Source organism: Myotis lucifugus, unplaced genomic scaffold, assembly GCF_000147115.1.
Source record: "Myotis lucifugus unplaced genomic scaffold, Myoluc2.0 scaffold_102, whole genome shotgun sequence".
NCBI classification, from domain to species: Eukaryota; Metazoa; Chordata; class Mammalia; order Chiroptera; family Vespertilionidae; genus Myotis; species Myotis lucifugus.
This window is the reverse complement of record NW_005871150.1, coordinates 3,889,675-3,898,458: the sequence shown is the minus strand read 5'-3', so window position 1 is coordinate 3,898,458 and position 8,784 is coordinate 3,889,675. Positions and strand designations below refer to the sequence as shown.

Genomic DNA, 8,784 nt, shown 5'->3' with positions numbered 1-8,784 from the left:
TGTGAGTGTATAGACTTAAAAAAAAATGCCTGTGTGTGCGAATAATTATGGTGGGGTTGGGTCAGAGTATTTATAAAGTTCTTTGGAATCTAACATCTTTCTTGTCCAAAGCAACAACCTCAGGAGAAAACAAAAGAACCCTGGTGAGCAGAACATCAGCAGCAGAGTGTGCCTTTCCTCTCAGGCACAGGCAGGGAGCGAGTGAAAGGGGCCAGATCCCCATGACCTTCCCCAACGCACCTGCTTTACTTCCCAGCCTTGACCCCCATGGCCATCAGTCCAACTCTCCTTTTAACCGGCCTGCCTGGTTGACCTGGCCTTTCCGATCACTCGCAGCAGTACAGTTACTATGGTTACCTAGGCATCTGCAGGTGGCTCTGGAGTTTAAGAACTACGTTCACTGCTTTAGTTTGAATTGCCTTACCAAACTGTCATGTGGGTAGGAAAGGTACAACCATCCTCATTTTACAGATGAGGAATTGGACTCAAAGAGGTACACGACCCTGTGTGAGAGTCAAGAGTTAATACATAGCAGAGCTAGGCCTCAAGCCACCATTTCATCTTTCTCCTCAATGGGACGTTTTTTTGAACAAGTAAGTGAGGGTCACCTCTTACCTGCTCAATCTCCCATCCACCACGCACTCTTCAAACCCATTTCGTTCCAACATTCCCCTCACTCCTGAATTGGAATGGTTTGTTCTGGGGCCTGCGGTGAGGATGGTAGTTTCCCATGAATTATGTATATTAAGGATGACATACTATACACACACACACACACACATATATATATATGTGTATATATATATGGTGTCCCCCCAAAAATGTATACACACACTTTGAATAATTATAAAGGCACGTTTCATTTTCAAAACTGAGCTATCAGCTGTTGAAGTGTGTGCACATTTTGGGGGGCACCCTGAAACAAGGGTCTCCGTCCATCACTGCAGCTGGGGGCTTCCCCACTTCCCCTGACACACAGGCATTCCTCCAGGGTTGTAACACTAACAATTCCGAGTCCAAAGATCATACAATAGGGATCCCAGGCCCAACTAAAGCCAAGGACAAAACTGCAAGGACAGTCGTTCAAGGACGCTGCCTGGGTTTCCAGGGGGAAATATCTGACTTGCAGACTCCGCTAGAGTCTTCTCATTTCCCACCAGGTGTCTGTGGGAAAAAAGAAAAAAAGAAAAATCCACCACTCCCATCAAGGCCAGGATGCCAGCCTATCTCGCCCCTGGGGGGGATTTCTGACAACTTCAAGGCAAGCGCGAGCCACCGGTGCGGGGCCTCCCCGAGGTGCGGCGCCACAGCCCCTCGCCGGGTTCAGAAAAGCAAAATCGTGCACCCTAGAAACTCAACAGCCACATGCCGGCTGCAGACCGGCTACTTTTTGAGACAGAAAACAAAAACAAGCTACTCCCGAGAGCTTCCCTAGCGGCCCACAAACCCCTCCCACCTTGAACTTTTCCAAGATTCCCTGAGCCACAATTACCCAAGACACTCGCGGCAGGAAGTGCAGCTCTGCCGATGGCAGTACGATGCATCCTGGGACTTGTAGTCCGCGTTCAGAATGCGCAGGCGCAGCGGTGAAGGCGGGGGTGGGGGGGGGCACCTGGGAGCAGAGCCCCACGGGGATTGTAGTTTCTCATCGATTTACATATTCTGTTTTAAGGATGTCAGAAGTCAGGTGGTGCATTTAGGAGATTTCTCATTTCAGACAGCAAGGGTCCTCTCAATGCATGCCTGTCGGACAGGGAGACTTGGTTTGAGACCGGTGTGTGTACACACAGCCTTCATTCGACTAGATCTGACATGGACTGAGATAGCCCCCAAGTGGAGAGTGGGCAAAAGACAAGCCACACAGCTACTTGTCAACAGGACTATGGAACCATGAGAAAATACTGTAGAATGAAGGAAAGGAGTCCTTCCAAAGACTCAGAAAAAGAACAGACGTCAGTATCATTCACCTCATGCATCAGAAGAATGTTTTTGAGAAATTTTGACCTCTTCAGGAAAGATACCAAAAAATTATGTATATGACGAGCAGGCTAATGAACGTATAGCACAGTCTGGAAGAATATGCAGTAAATGTTAAAATTAATTTTCTTGTCCTAACCGGTTTGGGTCAGTGGATAGAGCGTCGGCCTTCGGACTCAAGGGTCCCAGGTTTGATTCCGGTCAAGGGCATGTACCTTGGTTGCGGGCACATCCCCAGTAGAGGGTGTGCAGGAGGCAGCTGATCGATGTTTCTCTCTCATCGATGTTTCTAACTCTCTATCCCTCTCCCTTCCTCTCTGTAAAAAATCAATAAAATATATATATTTTTTAAAAAGATTAATTTTCTTTGAGTGAGAGGTTACTTTGTTTCACCCTTTTATGTATTTTCTGGAATGTTTACAAGGGCTAAGTAGTCTTTTGGCGGATAAAATACTTCGAATGTGAAGAAAAGTATAAAGAGCAATTTAACACCCTGGAATCTACCACAAAGCTTCATCATGTTTAGTTTAGGTCTTTCCTTCCTCCTTTCTCCCTTCCCTCCTTCTTTCTTTCCTGCATTAAAAGAAAAATAATTACGGGGGGGGGGGGTAATCCCCTTATAAATATGTAGGCCTTTTTCTTCTGCAGAGAACTATACTTATCTATCTATCTACATATATATATATGTATATATATATATACATATATATGTATATATATATATACTTTCTGCAGAATATTTATATATATATGTCTGTGTATATCTACATACATATGTGTACATATTGTGTTTTTCAAATAATGATGTTATATGTACTGTACATATCATTCTACAATTTGCTTTTCTCACTGCTCTGCAACCTGTTTTTTAGATTTATCAGAAAACACAATACATGTAGTTCTAAATCATTCATTTTAACTTCTATATACTATTGCGTTGTATGACAATGACAGTGTAATTATTTAACTTGATAAAGGACATTTACCCCATTGCAAGTATTTTACTCTTACAAAGAATATTGTTATGACATTCTTAAACAAATGTACAAGAATTTCTCTAGGGTATTTACGTGTGAGTGAAATTGCCAGGTCTTGGCAGTATACCTATTTTCAGCTTCACCAGATGCTGCCAATTGCTCTACAATGTGGTCGAACCTCTTTCAACTCTACCAAAATCCCAGCAATAAAACAATGTATAAGTTTCGACTCGCTCGCTCTTCTGAGGAGCAGGATGAAGTCTTGTGCCATCCCACCCTGAACATGACCATCGCTTTGCCCAGGGTCTCCACGCTGGAGATACTTCCCGCCCATTAGTCAGTAGCCACTGCAGTGATCAGATCCACTGTCACGTTATCTTAGAGGTCGTGTTCAAGTGACCCTTATTTTGCTTAATAATGGCCCGCAAGTACAAGAGTCGTGATGCTGGCAATCCAGATGTACCAAAGAAAAGCTGTTGTAAACTGTGTCTTAGGTAAGAATTTTACAAGCATTATTTATATCAGTGGTAAAGGTGGAGCTGGAGAGTACGACGCCTTCTCCAAGCTGCCCTGGCGAGACCCACCAATAGTGGTGGAACTGGGGGCCCTTCCCAAGGCCACGGTTCTTGCATCTCCCTGTGCTTGTGGACTGGCTTGATGATCCACTGGGTGTCAGGATTTCTTCTGATAGCCATATGGAATGGCTCAATGAGGAAAACCTCAAAGAATTTGTAGGTGGAATCTTCACCAACCCAGAAAGAATTCAGAACTCTCACAGCCCCACAGTGGCATCCAGCTTGCTCCTCGGCAACAGACTGAAGACTCGGAGCGAACTTTAGCTGGTTAACACCATGATGGACAGGCTTGCCATAGGCACAGGGCGTCTGCGGCCACCACCAATCCAATGTATGACATAACCTTGCTGGGCCTTGTATCCCAGCTTGGGTGCTTTGTCAGGCCAGGTCGGGGGAGGCTGTGGAGCGCAGAGAGCTGGCGGCACTGCCAGCAGCGCACCCTGAGTGGGAAGCGCGTGACATCGGACTGCTGCTTCCTCCATCGCTCCTGGATGTACTTCAAGCGCCCACCTGGGTTTACCTGGTGGCTGCGCCAGGCGGGAAGGAAGAGCCAGGGGACCTTTTCTTTTCAGTTTATAATGTAAAGACCAGATGATGCTCGTTTTGGGGGTGGGTGAGGAGGACCTGAGGGTACATTATTGTGTTTTGTCTAAATTTATATGTACTTGAAATTCTTCATAATAAAAACTATAAACTATCCTCCCCTACGCTCCCTCCCCCAGCTGTCTGCCTGCTCTCTATCTATGAGTCTGTCTCTATTTTGCTTGGTAGTTCAGTTTGTTCATTAGATTCCACAGATGGGAATGTTGGGGGTGAGTGGAGGGATTGAAAAAAAAAAAGGAGAAAACTCATGGACAAAAGTGTGGTGACTGAGGAGGGAGAGGGGTGGGTGGAGGTGGAAGAGGGCATAGGGGTGGATAAATGATGATAGAAAAAAGAAAACAATAAAAAATATAAACTAAAAGAAATTTAAAATAACAATAAAAAACAAGTAATCACCAGGAATGTTTCCCCCTTTTATGAATCTCCCTATTGCTAAGATCTTACATGTAGGTCTTTAATCCACTGTGAGTTGATTTTGTCAATGGATTCAATTTCTGATATGTATTTTGACATGGCTAAATCAGTTCCTCCCCTTTGCCATTCAATTTCTGTGGTTGCCACTTTAACCTCCACAGTCCATCTTTTTTTCTAAATTTTCTTCTCTTCTCGTAAGATTCATCTTTGCCTAAAACAGGGCCCATCTCTCTCTGCTTTGCCCCCCACATCCCCTACCATCCCAGACAGGCACGGCCGCAGGTGCTCCCTGCCCCCTCTGCAGCCAGCATGCGTCACTGGGAACAACTTCACAAGCAATATTCTGAGGTGCAACCTCAGGTACTAATTCTCCTGCTTTTAGTCATTCACACGCTTTCATTCACAGAAATGTTGAGTCAAGCACCGTCTAATTACTGACCTAGATAATATCCCTAGATTTTTAAAGATAATACAAAGTTTATTTTAGGAACAACTGTGACTCATCACAGAAGCTAATGAACTTGGGAATTGTAGAAAATTACTCAAGCATATAAAGCCAGTTTCCAAGATTTCGTTTTCTTAGTCCAAGGTCACAAAAATTGGAACATGGTGGGAAATGACATCCATCCCTCATTTGCCTGATGTCTAAATAATTAAGAGCTCTAAATCAAGCTAACAAATTGTTAATTGAAAAAGTGTTCCCTTGCCCTAACTGGTTTGGCTCAGTGGCTAGAGTCGGCCTGCGGACTGAAGGGTCCCGGGTTTGATTCTGGTCAAGGGCACAGGCCTGGGTTGCAGGCTTGATCCCCAGTGTCGGGTGTGCAGGAGGCAGCCAATCAATGATTCTCTCTCATCATTGATGTTTCTAGCTCTCTCTCTCCCTCTCCCTTCCTTTCTGAAATCAATAAAAGTATATTTTAGAAAGAAAGGAAGGAAGGAAGGAAGGAAGGAAGGAAGGAAGGAAGGAAGGAAGGAAGGAAGGAAGGAAGGAAGGAAAAAACTGGGGTTCCAAACTTCTCTCATGCCTGACTTCTCTATCTTGGTTTGTTTTTGGGTTTTTTTTGTGTGTGTGTTTTTTTTTAAGTGCTCTCTTCTCCTAACTTCCCAAAGGCTGTGGTTGAATTTAGAATTCTCAGACTCCTTGGTACAACAACGTGTTGACAGAGGGAGAGCTGGCCCCCAACCCTGGGCAACACCCTTCCCTTTACTCTGTTCCTCACTTGAGGAGACTCCCATCCCCTTGTGTGGACCCCGAAGCCCCATGCACACTCCAGCCACACACCTCCCCCCACTTCACACTGCAGCACCTGTGTACCCTTTGAGCAAGCACAGCCCGCCCTTTGAAGATGGACCCCAGGGAGATGCCATGCAGGCTCACGGCTATGTGGACAGGGCCCTGCGTACCCAGAGTTGGTCTAGAACAGAGGGAGCAAGGTCCAGGCAGGAAGGGGTACAATCAGGGGAAGACCAGAGAGGTGCTCTCTGAAGCACAGGGTACAGGCAGGGGTCCTCTTGCCCAAGTCAACTGCTCAACCCTCTCAGCCCACCTTCCACTTCAGCCTCAGCCACAGTGGACAGTTCCGGGGAAATGTAGTTTCCTTGTGCTGCCAGCATCCTATCCTACCTCAAACTCAAGCTCTGCCCCAGACCATCTCCAACATTGTAGGATTCCTACCACCACCATAACCGCCACCACCCCCCCTCCCCCCCCCACACACAAATGCAGCCCCAAAACCTCAACTCATACAGGACAGGAGCAGGCAGGCAAATGCTCAAACCTACCATTGTTTCACATAGACAATTCTGGAAAGCTTTTAAGATCCTGGTAGAAAACAAGCCCACTGCTCATGGCAGCAACCTCGCTAACACACCCTCCCCTCTGCGTGTCCTCCTCGCCGGTCTCACGCCCCCTGCTGTCTGGCTCTTGCGTCCTGGAATCACTTCCCAAATAAAACACCCGCACCCAGGTCCTGCCTCTGTTTTCAGGGCTTCTGGGAAGAAGAAAGGGACAGACCTGGGAAGTAACAAGTCCAACCACGTCACCGGCACAGTCTCCCTGGTGTCCTGCATCAACAACCATTTAAGAACTTTCTTGAGGTGAAACTCTTCTCCACACATTTGTTTGGGGGTTGGTTTGTTTTTTAATTTGAGAAGGTGGTCCCTTTGCTCTTTCCTCTATTTTAACGTCCACATTCCCTTTACAAAATCTCGTGTTAATGGTTAAAATTTCCCAAATTAACTGTGGCCTGTTGGGAGGTAGGATGGAGGAAGCTGCTTATGGGAAATGAACAAGGAAGGGAAGCAGACCAGACGCAAAAAGTTGTTACTAATTTTGACAACAAAGATTACAGTGAACAAGAAAAATTGCAAAGAGCCCCTTTTTACCACTGGCTGAGGACTGTCCACCAGATTTTCCCGGACAATCCCCATTTCAAATTGTTGACATGAGATTCATAAACATCCCTCTAGTCCAGTGGTTCTCAACCTTCTGGCCCTTTAAATACAGTTCCTCATGTTGTGACCCAACCATAACATTATTTTTGTTGTTACTTCATAACTGTAATGCTGCTACTGTTATGAATCGTCATGTAAATATCTGATATGCAGGATGGTCTTAGGTGACCCCTGTGAAAGGGTCGTTCGACCGCCAAAGGGGTCGCGACCCACAGGTTGAGAACCACTGCTCGAGTCAGACCGTTTCCCAGATTTAAGCTTCAGAAAATGGAGTCACAGACCATCCATAGCCATGTGCAGGCCATGGGCCACTTTCTGTCGCCAGGGCTTCCAACTGGCCTCCTGCACGGCTCAGAGCTCCTAGGTCCTGGGTACCTACGGGAAGGAGCCCTTTGACAGGCCAGCAAGCACCACTCCTTCCACGGCCTGGCCTGTTAGGGTGCTCCACTGCAGAAGGCCCCTCTGAGCTGGCTACTCCTGGCCTCTGGAACCACCTTATTCTGCACCAGTGTTTACTGCCAGCCTCAGAGCGAGGATCCCAGCACTGACTTTGGCCCTTATGGGAGGGAGCCTGCCACTCTTGGATCATAGAGTTTCCTTGTGTTTAATTTCTGGGTAATTTCTTCAAAGTTGAAGTAAGAAGAAGATTAAAAGAGAAAGACAAATTTAAAAAAGAAAGAAAAGGAGTCTGGCTGGCATGGCTCAGTGGTTGAGCGTAGACCTATGAACAGGGAGGTCATGGTTCGATTCCCAGTCAGGACACATTACCTGAGTTGCAGGCTCCATCGCCAGTGAGAGGCATGCAGAAGGCAGCCAATCAATGAGTCGCTCTTATATTGATGTTTCTATCGCTCTTCCTCTCCCTTCCTCTCTGAAATCAATGAAAATATATTTTAAAAAAAGAAATAAAAAAAGGAAATAGTGTCACCATGCAATGAGAGAGGCCTGAATGGGGTCATGGGCCTCTTCTTCCAGGCACCTAATTCCACCTTGAAGCTTCAGCCACTACTGACCTGCAGGTGAAGCTGGTCATCTACTATTTATCTCCACACTTTAAACACCAAAATCAGCCCTAATCAGTTTGGCTCAGTGGATAGAGTGTCGGCCTGTGGACTGAAGGGTCCCAGGTTCGATTCCGGTCAAGGTCATATACCTTGATTGTGGGCACATCCCCAGTAGTGGGTGTGCAGGAGGCAGCTGATCGATGTTTCTAACTCTCTATCCCTCTCCCTTCCTCTCTGTAAAAAATCAATAAAATATATTTTAAAAAAACACACCAAAATCAGGGTGGGTGGCGCCGAGGACCAACCTGGGAGCATTAATCTTAGAGCTGGAAGGAGCCTTAGACTAAGCTCTCACTTAGCAGATGAGACTCTGCCGTAGGAATGTAGCCTAAGAAAATTAAAGCCCCAAATGGTGGCTATTTAATAATGTTTCAACGAGCCAGGGGTCATTTTGTGCCATAAAACTGGTGTGGAGGGATCCTGCAAGATGTGGACTCCTGGCATTGATTTCATCATCTGTGCTGACCCCCAGCGGTGGAGGTAAGAAGCACATGCAGGAGGGTTAGTGCATCCAGGAAACACATTAAAGGACAAGAGAAGAGAAAATTGACCCTCGTTATGACCAAGGCTACGATACCTTGTAGGTTGGGTCCTCCTCTTCAGAAATTAGAATGTCATCCCTACAGTTATGAATAAACACCTTTCATGTACAAGCACTGGAAAATCAAATTTTAACCTCCAAATTAAAAAAAAAACACATGGAAAATATTTTTAATATTC

The 8,784-nt window shown here is 46.0% G+C and overlaps 1 pseudogene; it reads right to left on the bottom strand.

The window, feature by feature from the left end:
- Positions 1-3,475: 3,475 nt before the first annotated feature.
- LOC102418040 lies at positions 3,476-6,160 on the bottom strand (annotated as a pseudogene).
- Positions 6,161-8,784: the final 2,624 nt, after the last annotated feature.